The sequence below is a fragment of the Phyllostomus discolor genome, chromosome 13 (genome assembly GCF_004126475.2).
Source record: "Phyllostomus discolor isolate MPI-MPIP mPhyDis1 chromosome 13, mPhyDis1.pri.v3, whole genome shotgun sequence".
NCBI classification, from domain to species: Eukaryota; Metazoa; Chordata; class Mammalia; order Chiroptera; family Phyllostomidae; genus Phyllostomus; species Phyllostomus discolor.
The window spans coordinates 23,673,491-23,694,553 of NC_040915.2; the positions used below are offsets into that span (position 1 = coordinate 23,673,491).

At 48.4% G+C, this 21,063-nt stretch overlaps 1 protein-coding gene and 1 long non-coding RNA gene across 3 annotated transcripts in view; both read left to right on the top strand.

Moving 5' to 3' along the window:
• GALNT10 (polypeptide N-acetylgalactosaminyltransferase 10) overlaps positions 1 to 21,063 on the top strand; it is a 180,234-nt gene that overhangs the window by 24,638 nt on the left and 134,533 nt on the right. The gene's annotated exons all lie outside the window — the stretch shown is intronic.
• On the top strand, positions 613 to 17,907 carry LOC118497910. The gene is made up of 3 exons (XR_004900424.1): positions 613 to 1,097; positions 16,827 to 16,830; positions 17,898 to 17,907. It is a non-coding gene; the product is annotated as an uncharacterized LOC118497910 (long non-coding RNA).

A 21,063-nucleotide genomic window follows, 5' to 3' on the forward strand; every position in this document is an offset into this window, starting at 1 on the left:
GTTTTAACATACACATAAACCTATGAAACTGTCATCAGAATCAGAATAATAAACATTTCTGTCATCTCTCAGAGGTTCTTTGTGCCCCTTCGTAACCCATTCCTCCTTCTGTCTCCATGAAACCACAGGCCCGCCTTCTGTCCCCCTGGATGAGTTTTCACTGTCTAGAAATTTATATAGAGGGAATCATACAGTTTGTGTTCCTTTTTGCCTGCCCTTTTTCACTAAGCATGACGATATTGAGGTTCTTCCAGTGCTACTGTGTGTTATCAATAGCTTGTTCCTTTTTATTGCTGAGTAGTATTCCATGGCATGGCTCTGCCGTCATTTCTTTTTTTTTTTTTTAAGATTTTATTTATTTATTTTTAGAGAGGGAAGGGAGGGAGAAAGAGAGAGAGAGAGAAACATCAATGTGCAGTTGCTGGGGGCCATGGCCTGCAACCCAGGTATGTGGCCTGACTGGGAGTCGAACTTGCGACTGAGCTACGCCAGCCAGGGGTCCATCATTTCTTTATGCATTCATCTGTTGGTAGACATTTGAGCTGTTTTTAGCTTTTGACTCCTCCAAAAACAGTTGCTGTGAACATTTGAGTACAAGTCTTTATGTAGGTGTGTGTTTTTGTTTTTCCTGGGTAAATACCTGTGCAAAGACTGGTGTGTCTGGGTGATAGAGTAGGTACATACTTCATTTTTTAAAGAAACTGCCAGGTTGTTTTTCTTAGTGGTGAGAGTTCCATTTGCCCAACATTCTTGACAAGACTTGCAATGATCAGTCTTTAATTTTAGCGATCCCACTGCATTTGAAGAAATGAAATACACATTTCTCACATGAAATTTACATGTGCTCATGAAGAGCATTTTTTGTGTTTTATGGGCCATTTTGTATCTTTTGTGAAGTGCCTGTTAGAATCTTTTGGCAATGTTTAATTGGGTTGTTTATTGTATTATTTATGAGTTTTAAAAGTTTACACAAATGTATTCTGCAATACGACGTTGTTGGTATGTGTTTTGCAAATATATTCTTCCAGTCCGTGGCTGTGTCTTTTTGTTCTCCTAATAAGGTGTCAGTATCGTCTAGTTAAATCCGAGCATCTGGGGTTCCTAGAGATAAGAAAGACACGGAATATTTGACAAATGCGGTAAACTTAAATTCTGTGGACCCCGAATGTGTTACCAACACGAATGAGAGCATGTTGATATTGTATTAGCTCCTGATTTGGAAATTAGGTAGTATAGTTTGAGAGAAACACTGTGCGAAGCAACATACTCAGTGCCAGAAGAGACAGAAGCGAAGGTGCAAACATCATCAGACGAGAAGAGTGGCGTTCTCAGGGGGCTCACATCTGTGGAAGAGGGGCAGAACACATGCATTCTGATTGTAATTATTGGCTGTGATGTATGCTGTATTGGCATGATCTCATCTAATCTTCAGAGCAACTCTCTAATGTAGATTTCCCCCATTTTACAGATGAGGAAACTGAGGCTTAGAGAAGGTAGGTAACTTCCCCAGTTCATACAGCTAGGACACGGCAGACCCGGTTTCAGTCCTCCTCTGCCTGACTCCAAAGTCCAACTACTTAATCTTTAAGTTAAATTGCTTCCTGAGTAGATCGTAGGATAGGATGTGTTAGGGGTGATAAAAGAGTTGGAAACAGAGTGTTATGGAACAAGTGAGAAAAATGTGTTTTTGGCTCCGTGCCTGAAAACACCATGGAGGAGTTAACATTCAAGCGGGGCCCCGAAGGATGTGTACAGCCTCGGTGACAAGGATGGCAGAGGGTCATGACAGTGGAAGGGAACAGCATGAGCAAGGGTGCGGCGGTGAGAATAGCCATAGTGTCTACTGACTGAAGCCCGGGGTTCTTCAGGGGGAATGGTGAGAAAAGGTGATTGAAATGAACTCTCCGAGAGCCTTGAATATCAGGCTAAGAAGGTCAAATCTGATTCCAGACGGCAGTTGTGATCCCTTGAAGCATTTGAGCAAGAGGGAGGGGTTTGATGACTCGATGACTGTGTGTCGTGATGAGGTCCGGATGGACAGAGAGGTAGAGGAGGGGCAGGGAGCAGTCAGGGACCTCGTGGCCCCAGCTGTAGGTGTTGAGGGCCCCAGACAGGGCATTGACCATAGGAATGGCCAGGAAAGGATTAGCTCATAATTCAAAAGTAGAGGCTACCCCCCACCCCTGTGTCTACGACTTTCAGTCTGTGATCTCTTCCATATCTGAGATTAATTCTGCACAGTCCCTGCTGCTCCTCCTTCATTGTCCGAGTTTTGCACACTTCACCGCTTCCAGGCAGTGGCCAGGGAGAAGAGAGGAATTCAGTTTGTCCAGCCTGTAATTTGTTGGCTAATTCAGATAAATGAAGTGGTACCTGGAGAAGGCTGACTTTTGGCCAAAATAAAGCTTTATATTATTCATACATTCACTTACTCATTCAGTTAACTAAGTTCATTCATTTGTCCTTCTGATACGTTTTCCACCACCACCAAGCGATCCCCCAGTTCTCAGCAGACAGACTGAACTCACTTCTGGCACCTGGAGTTAGTGTTGGATCCCACAGGTTAAGCGCTCAGTCCTGTAAGACTGTCTCTACTTCAGATGCCAATCACAAGTCCAGGTGGTCACCTGTATTTCTGAATGGTCAGCTGTAAGTCAGAGGTTCCTACAACCCCCTCCTTGGGTTCAGTTAATGTGCTGAAGTGGCGCACAGAACTCCAAGAAACATTTATTCATGTTTCCCAGTTGATAATAAAGGATACTGTGAAGGATGCAGATGAACAGCCAGATGAGGGGGTACACAGGGCGAGGTCTAGAAGGGTCCCTGGCACAGGAGCACAGGTCTCCAAGGAACTGGGGTGCACCACCTGCCCTCATGTTTACCAACCCCAGAGCTCACCACATCTCCTTATTCAGGAGTTTTTATAGACCTTAATCTGCAGCACCTCCCCCTCCTCTTCCCAGATGTTACTGGATAGTTTTTCTGGTGACTAGCCCCGTCCTAAGGCTGGGGGGTGGGGGGCCCACCCTAAGTCACCTCATTAGCATAAACTCAAGGATGCTCAAACGAGCTCCTTATGATTTGTCCTTGGGAGTGACAGAAGATACTCCTCTCACTCTGGATCTTCCAAGGGTTTTAGGAACTTTGTGCCAGGAACCTGGGGCAGAGACTAAATATATGTCTTGTTACATTGTCCTTTCATTCACACGTGTATGCATTCAGCAAACTGGCGGTCATTTGGTATTGTCAAGTGTCTAACACGTGCTGGATACCACAGGGGCACAGAAGGCACAGGGAGGGACATAACACAATCTCTGTCCACAAGAAGTTCACAGTTTGGAGAAGGATCGTGTCTGCCTTCTTCTGAGCTTTCTTGTTGTCTTACCTTATGTTTCTTTCTCTTTCTTTCTTGCCTTCTTTTGGATTTTTTTTCCTCGTTTTATTTTTTCCCCTCTCTGCTACTAAGTTCAGTATTCTGTTTCTACACTTTGAATAGATAGCCAAGAAATTTTAACATGCGTTCTTGAGTCTGATATTAATATTCTACAAGGAACTTGGTGAAGACCTTGTCTTTGATCACCCCCCTCGCCTGACTTCCATGCCATTGTTTTCGTGCACTTTAGTTATTTTTAATTCCGTGAGACTGTACTATTATTATTTTATGCATGCTCTCCAAATGGAATCACGTTCCTTCTGCCTAACACATACCCTTTTAAGTTCTTTTGACCGAGTGTCTCTCGATAGCCAATGCTCAGGGTTTGCTTGAGAATGTCTTTATTTTGCTCCTGTTCTTGCTGGGTGTACACTTCTAGTCTGACAGTTGTTTATCCTCAGTACATTCACTATGTTATTCCACTGCCTTCTGGATTCTGTTATCACTGTTGAGAAGTCAGGGCTCGTATAATGATTATTTCTTTAAATTAAAGCTGTCTTTTCTCTGGCTACTTTGAAGATTTTTATCTCTGCTTTTGATGTTATGCAGCCTCACTTGATGTAGATTTACAAAAAACAGCTTTATTGAGGTATAATTGGCATGCAGTGAATTGCACGTGTTTAAAGCGCATCACTTCGGTAAGTTTTGATGTGTATTCCCCGTGAAACCATCACCACACCAGATAATGAACATGTCCGTCCTCCCCCCAGATTTCCCTGTGTCCCTTTGTGTTTGTGACCCCTCCCTCCTGTCCCTCCTCCCACCTCCATTCCCCAGGCAACCGCTGATCTGCTTTCTGTCATTATAGGTTAGTTTGCATTTTTTAGAATTTTATACAAATGGAATCATACAGTGTGTGCTCTTTTAAAAATCTGTTTTCTTTTACTAGCATGATTATTTCAAGGTTCACCCTTGTTGTAGCATGTACGAATACTTTGTTCCTCTTTCATTGGTCAGTAGTATTCCTTTCCATGGATTACGTTTACTTATTGATGGGAAATTGCATTATCTCCAGTGAACATTTGTGTACAGGTCTTTGTTCGGACATCCGTTTTTATTTTTCTGGGGTAAATACCAAGGGTGGAGTGACTAGATTCGTTAGGTGTATGTTTAACTCTTCAAAAACCACGGCGGCGCCCTCTTCTGTTACAACAGCGGTGTGTGTGAGTTTCAGCTTCTCTGTGTCCTCATCAGCACTGAGTATGTCCAGTGTTTGTCGTTTGAGCCATTCTAATTTGTGTTTTTCTAACAGTTAGTGACGTTGAGCATATTTTCTCGTGCTCTTCTGCCCTCTGTGTATCTTCTCTGTGACGTCCAAATCTTTTGCCTGTTCTTTAAATTGGGTTGTTTGTTTTCTCATTATTGAGTTTTGAGAGTGTTTTATATTCTGGATACAAGTCTTTTCGTGGGCATGTGCTTTGCAGTATTTGCTCCCAGTCTGTGGCTTGTCTTTTTGTTCTCTTAATGGTGACTTTTGAAAAGCAGTCATTTTAAAGTTTGGCGCCATTTGATTGATCAATTTTATAGATCATGCTTTTGGTTTCATAGCTAAGAAATCTTTGCCTAACCCAACGTCACAAAGGATATTTTTCTTGTGTTTCCTTCTAGAAGTTTTATTATTTTCGGTTTTACATTTAGATCTATGATTCCTTTTGATTTAATATTTATATGTAGTATAAAGTATGGCTCAAAGTCCTTCTTTGCATATTAATGTCCAGTTGTTTGAGTATCGTTAGATGAGCAGGCTGTCATTTCTCTGCTCACGTGCCTTTGCACAGTTGTCAAAAATCAGTTGCCCGTCTATGGGCGAGTCTGTATTTGTACCCTGTCCTGCTTCGTTGAACTGTTTGTTCTGCCACATTCTTTGTGGGATCACTTTTCGCTGCATTCTCAGTCTGAAGTATTTCAGATCTCCCAGGTCCTCTGATTACAGACTACGAAGCTGTACCGAGAGCTGGCCTGTGGTAGGAACTCCTCAAGGGAGGTTCCCTCCCTCCTCGTTCACCCTTTGCCACGATTGGAGCCATTGCTGTGGTGAGGCAGGTTTGCTTCTAGTTTGTTCTTGCACTGAGGGTGTAGGGAGTCCCGGCTACACATGAGAGGTGGTGTGAACGCCTGTCACGCTCCCCACCGGCGTGTCCTTGGGCTCTGTCCTCTGACCTGGGCTCTGACAGGATGTGCGGCTCTACGCTTGCGTTAACCTGGCTTAGTAAATGCCTCCGACAAAAGCCAGTTTCAGTTCCTGTTTTCACTTGGTTGTTGGTCTCTGATTATTTTTTACTTCCTCGAAAGCATATTGCTGCATTAAAAATGTGTGGTTGTTTTTTTTCTGTTGTTGCTTTTTATTTTGCCTTTTTAGTTGTTTCTAGCTTCTGGTCTGGTCAAGGTACCCGGCCTACCACGCTGTTGGAAAAAGGACTTGAGCCTCAGGCTTTCTGGTGTGGTTGTTAGAATCGGTTCCTTCCGTGGGATCGGCTGCAGTGATGCCCGGTGTCTGTTCCCGTGGCCTTTGGGAAGCCCCGGGAAGCCCGGGGAGGAAGGACTTTATTTTTCCTGTATTGGTGATGTCTTCACTGTGGTATTATGACCACCTGATGAATCCCTGGGCTTTCCAGCCCTCCCTTTTACAGCCCGTCTGTGCCAGCACAGTTGAGGTTTTGTTTCAGTGCCGTTAAAACACCTGTACTTGGCCACACCTGGAGTCCGTCCGTATTATACACTCTCTACTCTGCTCCGCCTCTGCTTTAGATGACCCATTCCAGGGAAAGCAAGATGATGATTTGTGTGCCTGCTGACTCTCAGATCTGTTAAGAACATGAGTTCCGTGAGATGAGGGACCAGGACTTATGTCCCATAGTCTCACTGTTTCTAGCACAGCGCCTGCACGAAAGAGCACTTGGTAAACAAAATGAGTGGGCGACAGGTTCCGTCAGACAACACTGAGGATGCAGCAGTTCGCAGTGCCCCGGGTTAGTCCCACAGCCATCGCCGGACGGAGCCCCTGCACTATCCGTGTCAGGCCCCATGCCAGGCGTGTTTGGGGGTGGCAGAGGCGAGTGGAGCCTCACCCTCCAGGAACCCACAGTCCCGTGGAGAAAGGCAGCATTTCCATGATTGGAATCTCCAAATTCAAATGATACATCCCCCATCTTGTGAGTGGACCGTGTTGGGCTGTAACCTCACTACTGACCAACTACCCAGGGTTTAAACACTGTATTCCTGTGCGCACACAGCTTTGTATCCCCCAAACTGCCCGATGTGGACGCCTTGTGCTCGGATGCCCAAACACCTGTCTCAGCCCTCTTCTTAGTTCTTAGTTACCGAGTGCTTCTCTGTGCCCAAGACCGCACCAAATAGTTTAGGGAATTACAAGTCTAAAGCAATACATGGATTCCTGTCCTAAAGGAGTTTATTTGTTTGGGAGGGTGGAGATCAAGGGCAGCAACAACTGGACCTGCTCCTAGAAGACTTAGAAGGACATAAGTAGAAATTCCTAAGCCCTTCGGCAGAGGACACAAGTAAGGGGACCCCGCCCTTGGAGCACAGCAAGACTTTCAAGTCCCCAGATCTATCTGCACCTTAGGCCTCTGTCTGGTGTACCAAGGGACAGGCTTATGGTCTTAGAGGTGGTTTTCTAGGTGTTGAGAAGCTAGGTCACAAGTTCTCTGTTTCCCAGACCTATGACCGTCTCTTGCATGGTGCCACCCAGATCCCTGGGTCTGAAATGTGCCTCTGGGGAAAAACAGGGTAGTGGACAACTGTGTGTGACCACTGCATCCTTTTCTCCCGTGCGCCTCCTCTGCACTGCTTTCTAGCGGCTTCTGGGGTAAACCAAAGTTAGGTGACTTCTGTACTCAATCCAAGTTAGAATTCTCACTCTTTCCGGAACCCAGTCCAGCCCTGGGGGTCTGGCTTAGCCCAGGAGGATACGAAGCAACATGTGGTAAGTAAAGGAAAGTCAAGCTCATTTGGCATGGCCTTTGTGCACCTGTCTTCCAGGCACACACCAGGCAAGGCAGGCCTCATGGCTCCTGAGGGCCGTTCACCAGCTTTAAAACTTGGGGGTGTCTTCTCGTTATTTAAACGTAACAGGCATGGGCTGGATCCGTGATTCCCAGTCACTGGCCCACAGACTTGGTCCAGCTGTTAAAATTGTCAGCAGTCCAAGGTAAAATGAAAGAGAAAATGAAGAGAGCAGGGAGTTTGTTAAAAAGCTCAGTGAGTTACTGATCTTGAGTGGGTGTCTTTCCAACTTTGTATAATACGTCCTTTATTTTATGCAATATGTTCTTATGTGTCTTTTGTTTTATGAAGTGATAGCCGACGGTGGGTAGTTTGTCTTCTTGATTGGTTTGAGTGTACTTACGGGACAGAACACAAAGCTGACAGCACTGTGTCTCTTCCCCCCCAATTTTTTTTTGCAGGGATTGGGGGGAGCTCTTTTTAAGTTGGTTGAATTCAGAAGTCGGGGAATTTCCAAGCTAGACTGAAATTGAATACCCTCAGCTTTCCCAGTGTGTGTTTTATGGGGAAGGGGAGAGATGGTGTTCCCTTGCCTCTTACTCGCTGTAAAGTTTGTGTTCGACTAATTTAACTGTTGGGAATGAGAATGAAACCTGCTCCTTGGGACGAACGAGACCCTCGTGGGGCAGCATCGTGGGCCATCTTCTCAAGGTCGTGTACGTGTTTCTAGGTCATGCATTTGGCAGGGGCCTTACTGCTGGCATATCTCCGCTTTACCCCGTTTCCCTTTGTGGGGTACAGATAAGCCCCTTTGACACTTGCAGGCTTGCTTTTGCTGAATCCTAGAACCCAGGTTTGTGTGCCTGTCAGCTTTTCTGCCCCCCAAAAGGTGTATGTGTGAAGGATTCTGGGTCCATCGGTGTGGATTAGCTTCACCCCAGAGAGCCCGCTAATTCATATTCCCTTGCAGTGTGTCAGCTCAGAGAACTGCCGCAGGCACGGGCGGTGGAGAGGGAGGGCCAGAGGGCTCAGCAAACAACACGGCGACCTGTGAGAGCCTCTAAGGCAGAGGAAGAACCTGAAGGAACAATATCGTAAGCAGATTTTTATAACATTTGACAGCATTAGAAAGCCAAGTCACGGGAGAGTTCAAGGTCCAGCCCCATCTCTTTTCGCCATGTGTCTTTAGGCAGGCCACTTAATTTCTCTTTATTAATTTCATCCTTAATAGAAATAGAAGACTTATCTATCCTTCTACCTTTATTTGATTATCGTGAGGTTATTTGGCTATTGTATGTAATTTGGTTTTGATAAATGAATACTGGGGACTCTTTGACAATGGCAGATGCAAATAAGATCTGTTTTTCTTATTCAGTGCACTTATTACTAAGTGCCCACTTATGTGCAAGGCATAGTTCTATGGAGTAAAGGTACCCTGGTCTGAAAACCAGATGCTGCTTTCAGGAAGCTTACATTGTAGTGAAAGAAACAGACAAGCAAGCTCTGGCTGCTGTAGCTCAGTGGGTTGTGCGTCATCCTGCAAACCAAAAGGTCACCAGTTTGATTCCCAGTCAGGGCTCATGCCTGGGTCGCTGGCCATATTCCCGGTTGGAGGCGTGCACAAGAGACAACCACACATGGATGTTTCTCTCCCTCTCTTTCTCCTCCCTTCCCCTCTCTCTAAAAATAAAGAAAGTCTTTTTAAAGAAAGAAGCAGACAAACAAACACGTTAATAAGACAGTGATCGTGATGCTGTAATGAGATAAACAGGCTGGTGTGGGAGGGATTTAGAGGAAACCTCTATGAAGAACCAGTGGTCAAGCTGTGATCCGAAGGTTGAGAAGAAGCCAGGAGAAAAGTGTCCAGGCAGAAGGAACAGCAAGTGCAGGGGCCCTGGGGCCATGGGGGCTGGCTCGCTTGAAGACTAGAAATGAGGGTCGTGTGGCTGGAGGCTGTGGCTCGTAACAAATACGTGGCTAATTTCTACGGGTGTGAAGTAGCTTCAGTTTTTTCCCATTTGTTTTTCAAGCTCATTTGTCTTGGGGAACAAAACTTCATTTACAGATATTTTCTGGATATTAAAATCTTTCTTACAACTAACTTTAGAATATAGAAGGGAGAATACTATATAGTAGGTAGACTGTGGGCTGAGGAGTCAGTTGTGTGTGCGTGTGTGTGTGTGTGTGTGTGTCTCCCCATCTCACCAGCTCTGCCACGGATGAGCTCTTCCACCTTGGACAAGTTACTCAACCTTTCTGAGCCTCAGTTTCCTCGTCTGTAAAACCAAGATGATAAACTCCGCACTCCATCCTCTGAGTATCGTTATGGAAATAAGTATTTTCTTTTTAAAGGAAGTGATAAATGTGATAATGCTTCAGAGCGGGAGAGGGGATGTCTTGGCTGCCCTGGCTCTTTGCATCCTGGGCTTGTTTGGCTGTGGATGACCGGGTGCTGTCAGGCAGGATTTGCCGTGTGGGTTCAGCCAGCGTTAGCTTGCAGCCGGGAATCCTGTTCCAGGGCCATGTCCTTCACGTGCAGCAGCAGTGGTATTACAAGGAAATAAATGAATAATAAATGAAAGCCTCCGAAGTCAGGCTGTTCCTGCAAGATTTCTGTGCTCAGGAAACTCGGCTGAAAGGAGGTGGCCTCGTGGTGCCATCTGCCAGGGCAGGCGGGCTCTCTGCTGCGGCCCCAGCAGAGCAGAGGCTCTGGCCTCTGAAGACCGAGTGGTTCCCAGGGGTGGTAGAGGCTTTGTCCTGGATGACCCATGGGTCAGTGGCAGTGCTGGGGTGAGATTGTGGCTCTCCCAAGTGCCACCGCAGTGCTCGCAGTACCCCAGCCCTTGGCCTTAGCATCCTGAAACACTCAGTCATTCAACAACACACGGTGTTGCTCCTGGTCCTGTGCTCGCCCTGGGGGTGCTGGGTAGACAGGGCTGCTCTTGTGGCGCTTATAGCCTGGCTGGGAGACAGACTCTGTAGTTTGTGATGTCCAGAAGGTGCTGGAAGTGCTTTCATGAAGCAAGTAGGGGGTGCAGTGGGAGCACATAGCAGGTACCAAAGATTTGTTTTCATTTGGGGGCTCCAGGGAAAGCTTCTTGGGAGCAGTGCTATTCACGTGAACATCCAAGGGCTGAATTAGCCGGGTTGGAGTATGGGGTGACGGGGGTGGTGGGGGGCGGGTGTTCCAGGCAGAGCATCCTGCAGAGGTGCAGCTCATCTGACTGGGGCTTGGCTTTGAAGGGCCAAACAGTGCGATTTGGGCCGAGATGGTATAGGCAGTCCTGGAAGGAAGCCGTGCTCCCCGGTGAGGAGTTGGCTTTTACTGGAGTGGCAGTGTGGGGAGGGTTTACATGGTCAGGCTCGAATTCCAAAAGGGTCCCACGTCTGGTCTGTAGAGGCTGGCTAGGCGGGGACAGGGGTGTCAGTGGGGCAGCCATCTGGGAGGCTGGGAGGCCCAGGCAGAGGACCAGGGAAGAAGTAGACACATTCAAGACTTAGCTTCTACAGGACTTGCAACTGTGACTGCCTCCTTGGGCAGTTTTGCTTTCCTGCTTAATAGTTTATCTGGCCATCAGATGTCACACACGTGGTGCTGGCCATGTGGGATTTACCACAAAGCTCCCGAGCCCCTCCCTTCTCAGGGCCTGAGAGGGGCCCTAGCAGTATGTTCCAGGGTCACATGTTCTCTTAAAATTTGCAAAACCAGGTGGGTTACTCACCCCCAGGTAACCCTGCTGTCTCCCTCCCCTCTGACTGGCCCTCTAGTCGGGCGGTGTTCAGGTGACCACAGGCATTTTTCGGATCCTGCCATGGGAAAGTGGAGTTGGGACTACATGGAGCAGCATATAAAAAATACTTAGCATGCATGCCTTAACTTCATGTTCTGTTCCTCAGAGAGCCTCCCCTCTCCCCCACCTCTACCCTCCAGGCCCCAGTACATAAACTTCAGGTCTCATAAAACTGGATCTGCCCTTGATGGGACGGTGGCTGTGACTTTTCCTACTCGTGGCCTTAGCGGCTGGCCGTGGTGGCAGGAGCCAGCAACTTTGCTCCATGAAGAGAAGCCTTACGAGTCAATAAGAGCCTTCAGCAGGTGTCAAAAGGGCAGGCACAGAGGTTACTACACGTGCTGCTTTTCTGTCTGTAGCGTGCAACTTGGGCCCAGATATGGTAGTGTTTACTCTGTGCCAGACCTTCTTCTGAACATGAAACATAATGACCCATTTAATTCTCAGAGACAGTCTTACCTCCATTTTACAGAGGGGACTAGAGCTGGTTGGTCAGTGGGACCCCAACCCACAGGGTCTGCCATCAGAATCAGGCCCCTCGCGCTGCAACCAGGGCAGTCGCGCGGGGCCTCGAGCTTAGAAGGGCCCTGCACTTGCTCTCCTGGTGCCATCTTCAAATTCTTAGTAATTCTTGAACAAGGGTGCCTGCGTTTTCTTTTTCTTTTTTTAAGATTTTATTTATTTTTAAAGAGAAGGCATGGGAGGGAGAAAGAGAGATAGAGAGAAACATCAATGGGCCAGAGAAACATCAATCAGTTGCCTCTCACACACCCCCAACCTAGGGACCTGGACCACAAACCCAGGCATGTGCCTGACCGGGAATCGAACTGGTGACCCTGCAGTTTGTGGGATGATGCCCAACCTGCTGAGCCACACCAGTCAGGGGCCTGCATTTTCATTTTGTGCTGGGTCCCATAAGGTGCATCCTCATTCCTGGTCAGGGTCTGTGTTCCTACCCTCTCACTACATTATTCTGACAATAAGCAGAATATGGAACTAGCTGCCTCAGGCGGTAGTGAGTTCCCCATTCTTGAGGGTGTTCAAGCAGAGCCTGGATGATCCCTTTGGCAGGAATAGTTTAGAGGGGACCTAAGTGTCAGATGGGAGGAAGGGGGGAGCGGTGGGAGGTTGGAGTAGACAACTTCTAACATCTGACATGCTCTGAGCCCTGAGACTCTAGGAGTCTGTAACTTGCCCTTCACCAGCTTTACAAAAGTCAGAAAACAGAGGAAGCAGGGCCGGAGGGAAATAGTCCAATGCATAGAATTTTGTGCAAAACTGGGACAGTTCCCAAAGGCAAGAAACCCGTGGAAGGACACAGAACCTGGAGACGGTTCCTTAGACAGATGGCAGTGGCGCTGGGCTGTGGTCCCTTCACAACCCAGCTCGAGGCTGCGCCTCCCTCCACTCTCATCAAAAATGCTTCTGACCAGCCGCAGCCGAATCGAGTGAGCATTACACAGGGGCCTCTGGATCTTAGCGAGCCTGCAGTTTCCACCCCTGGTCACCGGCCACAGCCACTGCTGGAAGCATAGCGCCAAGGGTGGCACAGACCGGACCCTCTCTGGAAGCAGGAGCTCACATGCCCCGGAAGCCAAACTCTTTCCTCGCTACCTGGAGACTTGACACCGAGTGGAGCCCCAGCACCAGGAAGGGACCTTTGGTGATTGCCCAGGCATTCTCAAACTCATCTGGAGCCCCAGGGTGTGTGTGTCATGCGAACACTGGGGACTAAGGGTAGGATTGAGGACAGGAGGGACCAGTGCCTCTCCAGATCCTCTGTTGTGGCTGCAGCATTGACTCTTAGTATCGCGACCCTGATGAGAGAATGCACGTTAGCATTCAATTTCATACTTTCTATCTAGGTATTTCCATTACTAACACAATTGGACAGTGTCTTGCAGTTTGCAAGGAGCTTTTTGCATGTGTGATCTCACTAAATTATCTTAACAGCCAGAAGGTGGTATCACCCTCATTTTATTGACAAAGAAACAGACTAAAAAAAGTCAGGCCTAACAGTACAGCGTTTCATCATAATAGGGATCCTTTGTATTTTCTAAGTTTGTCCCTTTGTTCACTGTGCTGATGACAGGTTCCCACAGTGTCACATTCGTGGGGTCCCCAGACCTCTCGGAGCACACACGGACATTTTGCTGAGGTTTGGGGAGCCCCCGATGTGCTCCCCGCTACAATTTTCACTGAGTGGGAGGGAGGCCAGCGGGGGCATCTAGGTCCTGGGCTCTGAGGCCAGGCCTCTTGTGTCCGCAGCACTGCTGCCTGTCACTCCCCAGCTCTGTGGCCCGAGCAAGTGACCCAACGTCTGGGGACCGGAGTCTCCCATGTCCCCAAACAGGGACCATCGCAGCACAGACTACCTGGACCCTCTCCCTGGGGAGAATTCAGTGAGAGGACCCCGGTGAGAGGCTGGCCGGCCCAGGTCCTGACCCCCGCCACAACTGCCCTCGTTAGCGCTTCACACTCTGGGCGCGTCCGTCTTCACTCAGACAATGGGCCTCTTCCCGTGTTTCCGCCATTATACATTTTAATAAACTGGTCTTAGACTTGGAGTTGTAGGCTCTTCTGGGGTGGTTGTTTTTTTTTTTTTAGCATCTCTCATAAGTATTTTTCAAAGCTCTGCCAGAATGCACGGGGAGCCCCTGTAAATCCACTTGAAAGCCGATCTCATCACTAAAAACCCACAAAACACCTCAGTGCGAATGGAGGAGTCAGGCAGTGATTTATGGCGCTCGCTTCACGCTGCCATTTGGCATTTTGCAAACTGCCACTGCCATTAGCCGTCACTTCTGAGTATTTATGATTCTGCGGTTGGAGCGCTTTGATTCTCATAACAGAAACAGGGTCACGTTTAGAAAACGTACCCTACACCGAGCCGGAAAATTAGATCCCCAAGGGGGGGCTCGTGGATGGGGCCACGCAAGGAAGTGTGTCCTGCCATCCAGGCTGAGATCGGCCCTTTCCACGTGCTCCAGCTGGAAGCTGGCCTTGCGTCTCAGACCTCAGCCTGCCAGGCCCAGACTTGCTGCTTGGCAGTGGCAATGGACGGGGGCAAAAGATGTGTCACTAAATACCAGACCATTTTCCACACGGGTGCCTTTCACAGCCACAAGGCTGGCAACGACAGAGCTAGGATTTGGCAGGAATTCATTCTCTGTGATCCTAAACTGGTTCTTTGCATCCCAGGTAGCGGGAGAGTTGGGGGTGTTGCCAATGAGGAGGTGTGAATTAAGTGTGACACCGGCCTCCTACAGTAGCATTAGGCACGGGCACGGTCTCCTGCTTTTGGGCTTCCGTTTTTCCTCCACTCAGTGGGAGGATTTGGGCCTGGTGAGCTCTGCAGACCATTCTTCCAGCAGCCCAGTGAATCTCTTGATTTCCATTAGGGGCTTGGCTACCAAATTATACAGGATTTTTGGTTAGTAGAGGCCGAGGGTTTTCATAGGAGGAAGGAAACGGTATCCAAGTTGCAAGAGACTTTGTGTGAAGAGGAACACCATCTCCATCGTTCTGAAATGCATCAGCTTGCTGGTGCAAGTCTGTCTGCCAGGAGGCTCTGCGGAAGCTCGGGCTGGTCCCTTCTCTTCCCGGACCCACTTCTCCCTCAGTAAACCCCCCAGGATGCCACTGGCATTAAGTCACCGTGTCTCCTTAGGCTCCTGTTGGCTGGAACAGTTCCTGGAACTTTCCTTGTTTCTGACCACCTTGACAGTTTGGAGGAGAACCGTTTGGGTGTTTTGTAGAATCTCTTGGGATATGGTTGATGTTTTCCTGATGTTTAGATGGGGTTATAGGTTTCTGGGAAGAAGACTGCAGACCTAAAGTGCCATTTTCATCACATTATACCAAGAGTGCATGCTGTTAACGTGACTTACCACCGTTGACGCAGACCTGGATTCCTGGCTGAGGTAGCCTTTGTCAGATTGCTCCACTGTGAAGTTACCCCTTTGTTCCACCTGTTCACACCACACTCTCTGGAGGAAAGTCACTACGTCCTTCTTTTTTTTTTATTACGCTGTACCAGCTACTCCCTACATGCCTGGCAGATATGGAGCCCCGTAGGACACAGCCTCAGCCCTCAGGGAGTTGGGGGTCTAGAAGGCAGAAAAAGAAAGTCACTTTCAGCCGCCACACCCTGTGGTAGGGCGCAGGGAGCACAAGGCAGGTCCCCTCACACCAGGCTTTTTGTGCTGCAAATGAATTTCTCAAGTGCTCTTCATTCCTTTCAACTATAAAATTTTAAATGTTAAAGACACAACAAGGCTAGCTTATTTCCTGTCCACACTTAGCCTCTGACTCCTGGATGTTACTCTTTTCTAAAATACTTGCATAGCACTTTCCATGTGGGAAGCATTTTTTTAGTCATTAGTAATCTGCATTAATATGCAGATTGGATTAATCTATTTTCAGGCAGAAGTTGGTCTTGAGGAAACAGAATCGCTTCGGCGTTATTCCCGCCCACCTGCTTCTTCCCTTTCTCCCCAGCACTTTCCCCGGGTCATTATCAGGATTATTGCCGTGATTATCACACGCTGATGGAGCGCCACGAGTGTCTGCGGTGCTTCCAGGAACTCAGGGGAGCCCCGTCCCTGCGCTGTGGACGCGGAGCCGCACAGACGCTGCCGTGGGGGATTCATTAGCACTCAGAAGCCGAAATTGGCCTCATAAATAGTCATCCTCAGGAAACAGTCTCTGACTCTCCTGTTTTTATTTTAGTTGCACTAAGCTGAATACCTTTTTGGCTCTGTTATTGTCTGAAGAAGTTGGCTTCTACCTTCAGGAAAAAGCATGTCCTCCATGATATAACTGCCATGTACATTATTACTATAGCAGTTTCTGTGCTCTCACTATGATGTCCTGGGTGCTCAGCATACCCTACGTTTGACTCACAGCTGTCTCCTAGGGGAGGCTCTGTTGTTTTCCTTCCCGTGGATGAGGCAGCTGAGGCTTAGCGAGTTGAAATCTCAAGGCTGGTGAATGTCGGAGCTGGGATCTGAACCCTTAGCTGTGAGGCTCCAAAGCCTTCCCTCCTGATGCCTGTCTTCGGTCCATCATTCAGGGCCTTCCCAGCCTCGCTGATCCTTCTTCCCCTCAATCACCCCATCTGCCCCCCTCATCAGTCTCCAAGGGTGTTTCATTTCTGCAGGGTAGGCCCTGTCTCATCCCTGTTTTTAGAGGTGAGGCAAGCTCAGGAGCCCTCTGCCGCACAGCTCAGAGCCGCCATTCTGGGCAGGGACGGTCTTGGGCATCACCAGCCTTTTGTTAAACACCGTTTGTTGTCTGGTGCTGGGGTCACAGGTGTAAACATCCCACCCCTGCCCCCAGTGAGTTCACATTCTGCTGGGAGAAGAAAACGCCGTGAGTTCTAGGTATCCTGTTAATTGGGGACTTTGGTTTCTGGCCTTGTAGTAATAGATGTGTATGTTTTAACAAGCACTTACTATGTGCCAGACCTCCTGCTCGGAGACTGATATCCCTGACTCTTGTGCATTTCTCAGACCCTCCCCAGGAGGTGAGATTGTTGGAATCCCTACATAGCAGGTGAGGAAACTGAAGCTCAGAGAAGACTGAATTGCCTAAAGGACAGAGACTTAGGAAGTGGCAGCGCTGATATTCCAACCCAGACTTGTCTGCATCCAGAGGCTCCCTCCTGAGTTACCTAGACGGCTCCCCTCCAGAATCGCCCCTGCATCTGTGTGCGTGTGCACACGTGCATGTGCAAGCTTACACTTACCGTGTGTCAGTCTCAGGACTCGGTCAGTGAGAGACACAGTCCTCACTAGGGCGCCTCCCTTGTCCTTAGGGCCTGAGGGCTAATGGGGTGACATCAACACAAAATAGCCCGCAAATAACGACCAAGTATGCCATGTGCCACTGGGCAATTTCTGGTTCTGGGTGACCTTGAGCAAGAGTCCTAACTTCCCTCAGCCCCAGTTTCCTCACCTATTAGACAGCGAGGAGGCCCTGGCCAGGTAGCTCAATTGGTTAGAGCGTCATCTTGATACACCAAGGTTCAGGTATGATCCGCAATCTGTGGAACAATGTATCAATGTTTCTCTCTCTCAAATCAATAAATAAATTCTAAAAAAAATTTTTTAGAGAGGTGAGGAGTTACCACTCAGTTATCTCTCAGGGTTACCATAAGATTAGAAGAGAGAAAGTGTGTAGAACACTTGGTACATAGCAGGTCCGACAAATGGCAGCACTCAGCGCAGGGGTGCTAGTGGGACTCTGGGCGGAGCACTCAGTGAGGCTTGGCTGGGCAGAGCTTGGGGACGCTCAGTCTGCTGGTCTTATTTTTACAATGAGGTGTTTAGATGTTTAAGGGCGTAGACGATTTCTGATAAGTTTTTTTGGTGTGTGTGTCCTGGCTAGACCGTGAGCCTCCCTAGCACACAGAAGGTGAAAACTCAGCACCTAATAAATGCTCCCTGATTGAAACAACAGTTCTGGTTTGTGGCTAGGGAACGGAGTCTGGGAAGTTGGGGAAAGTCACACGGGGGTAGCTAGCTGTGAGTACCTTATTTAGGAATCTCAGGTGTTGACCAGAGTCCAGCCCCTTGGATGAGGAGAGGGATGTTCGAGGCTGGCACCCTGAGGTCTGCAAAACCAACGAGCAGGTGCTGTTTTGCTGTGGTGCATAGCAGAGTGAGACCTGGAGTTGAGTCCTTCCCGGCACCTCCCAGCCATGTGAGCAGGCCAAGACACAGCAGAGCCTCGAGTGCCCCGTGCCTAATTTGGGAGAAAAACCCCTGCCTTGCAAGGCTCTGGAGGTCAAATAAGATAATGCTCAGAGTGCAATGAGCACAGCTCTCCAGTACAAAGCCGAGCTTAACTGCTCAGTAAACGCCTGGAGGTGTCACTCTGGGGGCCTCTGTGCCAGTACAGCGTTCTGAGCCCCAAAGGGCTCTGCCTGACCAGTGTTGCATTTCAGAGCCCTGTCATGCTCGCTTTTCACCGAGATTCTTTCTGGAAAAGCCCATGGAAAGACTGCATTCTTGCCAGTTAATGAGGCGCCCCTGGAGAGGCCCCACCTCAGCCCATTCCTCAGGAGTGTGAGTTTGGAGTGGGCCCTTCCTTGGAAGGCCGGGGCCCCACTGGGGAGCAGAGCTGCCGGAGCAGCCAGCCCACAGCCCCTGGAGCACAGAAAGAGACACTCGGGCCAGAGCGGAGGTGCCATGAAGGCTGCAGGATACAGGTACGCACGGGCGCAGAAAGATGATTCCCAGTGATTATGACAGCGATGACCGCAGCCACCTTTCCGTGTCTGTCCACTCACTGTTTCTCGGGTGCATGCCTTAGTTCAGGCTGCTGTAACCCAGTACCACTGTTCAGGGGGCTTAGAAACAACAGTTGCTTATCTCTCTCGGTTTTGGAAGCCAGGAGCCTGTGATCGGGGCGTCAGCAGGGTCGGGTTCTGGTGAGGTCCTTCTTCCACTTTGCAGACTGCGGACTCCTCCGTCTCACATAGGAAGAGGGCCAGTGTCGTGGTGTTTGGAATGGGGTCTTCGGGAGACAATTAGGTCACACGGTTTGAACCCTCTTGAATGGATTAGTGCCCTTCTTGAAACGCCTTGAGACAGCAGTAATCTTTTCCCGAAAACAGTAATGTAATAAAATTCTTGTCAAGTGCTTACTCTGCAGCAGTCACTGTTTAAGGAATTAAGTGTATTAAGTATTTTAGTTCTCACAATGACCCCATAAGGTGCAACATTATTGCTTCTGTTGTACAGATGAGAAAACGGGCACAGAGTGGTTGAACAATTTCCTCAAGGTCACACAGCTACTAAATGAAGGAACCAGTAGTCGAGCCCAGGTAGTCTGATTCTGCTTCGTGCATTATTTTTTTAAAGATTTTATTTATTGATTTTTAGAGAGAGGGGAAGGGAGGGAGAAGAGCAGGAGAGATACATTGGTGTGCAACAGAAACACCTATCAGTTGAGTCTTGAATGCCCTCGACATGCGCTCAACATGCCCCCAAACTGGGGGCCTGACCTGTAATCCAGGCATGTGCCCTGACTGGGAACCGAACCGGTGACCTCTTAGTTTGTGGGAGAGAAGAAAAGCATCTCTCTTCTTGCTCTCCACCAGATCACCTGGCTTCGTCACCTTGGCCTTCGGGTGCATATGAGAGCATGTGTTTTCCCAACCCCACTCCACACAGGAATGGCATCGCACCTCTCTGTGACCCTGCACCAGAGACCTGGTAAAGGAATTCTAGGGAGACCGATGGTGATTACATGGAAATCAATCACACACAGCTGGCGTTCTCTGCAGACCACTGTTCAATTTTATTTCCTTTTCATTTTTCTCCCTCTTCCCTGGGATCAACTCCTTTAAAAGCTTGATGCCAATTAGACTTGTGAGATTAAGTAGTAAACTTAAGCTGGCTACTGGAACCTTCTCTGGGTTTCTTCAGAACTGGGAAATGGTTCAGGGCAACCAATAGATCATGAGTCCTCTGGACCACTGAGGGCATGCGGCATTTCTTAGAGTCTTACCTATCAGTGGTTAGGTGGGTTTTTAAATTATTTTCCCTAAAAACCCGTTTATAATTTTGGCTGCTTTGAGCTGCAAGTAATAGAAGACCCAGGTCATTTAAATGATGTGGAGATTTATTATCTCCTGTAACAAGAACACTAGCAGAAGGGCAATTGTGAGATTAATTAATTCAGTGGCCCAGCAACATCACCTGAGATTTGTATTCCTGCCATCTTTCTGTCGTTGTGCTGCCATACTCAGCAAGTTCTCCCCAAGTTCAAGTTCCTCATTGCACAGAATGGTTGCCATAGCTCCAGACATTACATAGACACATAAACCCTATAGGATGGATAACTGAACAAAATCAGAGTTCCTTTAAGAAGGAGGAAGGGGCTGCAGTGAGAAATGACCACTGGGTAGCTTGATCTAGGTGTCAGTTCTTATCAAAAAACCTTTACCCTTTCTCTTCTACCTAAGCCATTAAGTGCAAACATCTTGTCCACGCATGATGAGACTCCCAGTATGCCCTGAACTTACACTTCATGGTTTCGTGTCCCACTGATCTCTGGGTGGGGCCACTGGGTAGCCAGGCTGGAATGAGGAATTTGGCGGAAGAGCCTGCTGATAGTTTCCTGAGGTCCCAGATCTACTCCCTACTCGTGGGTAACAGATGCAGATCGCTAACAGAGCCACTTGCATGAGTGATGCCTGCCTGTGTCGGGATGGGGCGAACTGGGGAGGCAAGTTGGAGAACACGCACCCCCCCCGCCCCCCAGAGGGTCATCTGCTGGCAACCTAGTTGCCGCCAGCTGCTGCCATACAGGAACACAGGGCCAGGTGGCCAGGCCTTCTGGTCATTATCGAGAGGCTGGACATTTGGCTCTTTGAGAGAACTTTCTAGTAGCTAACTACTATTTTGAGTAGTTAGCAATATTCGTTTTGTTTCATTTCCACAAAACACTGTGTGTGGCCCCTTGTAGATTGGAGGTGGCCTCAGCCCTCCTGTTTGAGACCTTTTTTCGTTGATTTGACTTACCTCATTTGATTTTGTCTATTTTCGTTCTTTTCTTTCATGTATTTATTATTTTGCATCGCCAAGTGAGCGAGGTTTTCCTGGTGTGTTACAGGAGCCCGCTTTTTAAAAGCCCAGCACCAGATAAGCGCCCAGAAGTTCCATTGGTTGAATGTGATTGTGTTCCTAAACGTTAGACATAAACAGTCCCATGAAAGGGGGATTTGTGACGGGGTTAATAATCAGATACCTGGTTCACACAGTTGTCCTGCCCCAGCGGCGCCCCGTGTGGGTGCCATGGCTTGTTTCAGATTCGCCGCAATTGATGCGAGCGCTTCCCCACGGGCCCCAACCGCTGCTCCCCCAA